This window comes from Montipora capricornis, chromosome 14, assembly GCF_036669925.1.
Source record: "Montipora capricornis isolate CH-2021 chromosome 14, ASM3666992v2, whole genome shotgun sequence".
Lineage (NCBI taxonomy): Eukaryota > Metazoa > Cnidaria > Anthozoa > Scleractinia > Acroporidae > Montipora > Montipora capricornis.
This window is the reverse complement of record NC_090896.1, coordinates 22,122,588-22,125,996: the sequence shown is the minus strand read 5'-3', so window position 1 is coordinate 22,125,996 and position 3,409 is coordinate 22,122,588.

Here is a 3,409-nt window from a genome sequence, read left to right as displayed (position 1 = left end):
GCGAGACAGTTCGGAGTCAGAGGAAGACGATGTTCTCGAGAGTGAAGATGAGCGCCGAAGAGGAAATACATTGTGGTGTGTATGTGAGTGCTGTGCGAACTGGGAAGGGCAACAAGAGAAAGAATGTTTATGCTGCAAGGAGATCGAGGAAGCCGTAAATAAAATTTCTGGTGAATAATACTTTGTATTCAGCAGATGTTAGTTATTTTGGCACTAGGAAGGTAATAAACAGCCATAGATTCGGTGGGAAGGACGTGTTGCTTGATTTATTTCATTTATTTCTCATTTTGTCGTGGCGTGTGTGGCAGACTCAAATGGCAGCGAAATGGTTGCGATATAACCTGTGTATATTATTTTGGTTCAGACATAGTGGCAGATCAACCGAAGCCCAGATGTATAACACAGCGACCCGCTCTTTCAAACCATTTGTTTACAAAGGGAAGTCCTAGTGACCGCTATCGTGGATTTTGTGTCAAGTGCGCGGAATGAGAGCACCAAGAGAACTAAATAACATATAAGCTTACGTACACAAATGGTCACAAATAATTTGCCAGCTGTGAGATTTTATTTCGAAGGTATCGTTGAGCTCGGTTAATCCTCCAACATAAGATTCAATTGAACACAATAGTAACATTTCAAGTTTTACAAACAGTGCTATATATAGTTCGATTTAATTCGACTACAATCATAGTTAAAAGGTAGTACTCATTAAAACGTTCCCCGTGCCCAGTACTAGAAGTACTGGAAGGTTATTAACATCTTTTCTCGGACCTTTATTTGTATCACTTTTATGAGTGTCAAGTATTTATGAGTCAATGAGTCAACGAGTTAGTGCAGTTAATTATTTAAACCATAAAATTTTAGAGAGTGCTTAGGCCTAATCACTGAAACGAGGGCTTAGGCTTAATCAACAAATTATTGCTATATTGACTGTGAGTCTCATTGACTCATGACTCATGACTTATTGACTCATTGACTCATTTGACTCATAAAACATGCGTTCTCCACTTTTATTAAATGACTGATGACTTTGCTAACACCAATTAATTTAACTATTTCTTCCCACAGTAATTACCGCTATTCAGGCTACCGCCAGTTTACCTTGGTGGATACATAAAAGACTCGGCAAGTATGTCAGTAAGGTCATTCCTGCTTGTGTCATGAAAGCAATTCGTTCAGTGTATCCTAATGCTGATGGTAATTACACTGGTTTTCAAACACCCGATCAAAGTAATTCAGAAGTTGATTTGTCATGGATAAAGGAAATTGTTTAGTAAAAGATATGAGTTGCTGTCTGTAGTCTAGTTATTTTTTTTTTAAACGAGACCTGTATTTTGCCAGCAACTCCTCCTTGGGTGGCCTTGTACTTGGTACAATAATTCTAACTGCTGGCTTAGGAGGAAGGGGTGGTACCTCTGTATCACCTCTCTTAAGAGCAACTAGAGTAGCCATTAAGTCATCCAGAAATTTGTATGACTTATCCTCATACTTTGGTTTAACCACCCAGCCTGCAGTGCTCTTGGGACAGACAAATTTGTGTTTGAGTGAGCCATCTTTGGTCTGGGCCTGGGATCTCTCCAGATTCTGGTTGTGGTCGAGAATGGCCAACTAGGTCCGAGCCCTCATTCCGTGATAAGAGTAATGTTGTAGCTTATGACAGTACTTCTTAGCTATCAGACCATGGTACATTTCAAGGACACCTGTATGAATAAAGTCCGCAAGCATTTCAATGTCCTTCAAGAGAAATTTATTCCACACGACCTCTTTCAAGGCATCATAGGCAGGACTTCCAATGCGCAGCCATCTCTTCCTCCTTTCAGTCTCGGGTGGGATGGGTGGGTGGGCACACTCGTGAAATGTTTGGCAACCGTCCCAGTGATGGACGTTGGCAGTGTGAAATGCGATGGATTTCCAACATACTCCCTCATTTCCGTTCGACATTTTAGCGCACTACCACAGATGAGTAATAACTGCCTACGGCTCCACGACTTAAGTTCAGCGCAATGTTTTGCCTGAGCTTTTTTTGTAAGTTTTTTTTGCACCGACTTTGCTACATGCCACACATCAAAGTTATGTTTGATTTGCAATCTCTCCTATTTCATATGCGCAGGTACCTGAACATGCCTATCGGTGGCCAATTTTGATATTACCACCCGCTCCTCCTGAAGGTGGTCAAGACAACGTTTAAGATCCTCCAACTCCATGCCATTAGAATTCTTCACTTCCGTCGCCTGAACTAATGAAAACTTGATCACTTTAGATGTCCCAGTGTCAAGTGTGCTATATGTTCCAAATTTTGCCGAGTGTCCCGGACTATCGCATCTGCCGTCACCACCTGCCACAACTTCTTTGTTTCTGACTTCATTAAGAATTTCTTCTTCGTGTTCGCTGTAAACTTTGTTGACCACAGGAAACAGGTATTTCTTCTGGGTAGAGTTAAAATTTCTGTCACTGAAAATTTGAAGGTTTGTTGCTTTTGCAACCTTAGCAAAGTTAAAGTACCTGTTACCAGTGAACAGAATACGCTCGCTTAGAAGTAGATTTCCAGCTCCCTCCCATAGAAGAAATAAGGGGCTGTATTTGCCAATGAAGAGGCTTACAACAGCAATGGCTTTCGATTGTGGCTAAAGATCCTTTGGTTGTCATTGTTGCTTTGTTGACATTGTTTCCGCAGTTTGGACAAATTACATAACGACTAAACAGTTCTTTTAATTTACTCTCAAATACAGCAAAATTTCTTTGCCTTATGGATATCTCCGCAGTTTTCTTAAAGCCAAGTCTTCTCCTGAACTCTTGAAATTCACTCGTTGTTCCTATGTGCGCAGTGACGTCATGCTATGCGCCCAAGCCTTCATCATGGCTTCCAAGAATTGTTCTGGTAAGTAGCTTTTTGCTGTTACAATCAGGTTAAATGGTAAGTCCACTTCCTGAAACATTGCAATTTGATTGCAACTTATCGTGTGCTTTTGTAATGACGACTTTTTAAAAATTGGGCTTTCGCCTTCCATTCTCCTTCAACCGCAGTAACCAGAGGTTCTTCTTTTTCGCCTCTCCGTTTTAACCGCTCGCTCCTCGCGAAAGAAAAATAGAACCTCTGGCATCCAGGGTAATTAACCAGTAATGAGAATTTGCTATCTTCCCACTTCGTTTATTCTTTGAGTGAACCATTTGACAAAAGGCAACAAAACTTATTGTATTTAGGTTGCATCGATCATTTCTAAATCATTTAGTATGTTCAACGCTGCGCCAATGAACCAGTTCACGTTGCTGTATTCCTTTTGACATACAGGGTGTTTCAAAAGTTCAGTCGTGGACACTTTTCTATACAAATAAATGATAGTTTTCGGAGTCCGATGTTAATGAAAGTTTTCCAGGTTTATGTACATCATTGTTCCTTTGAGCACTGTCC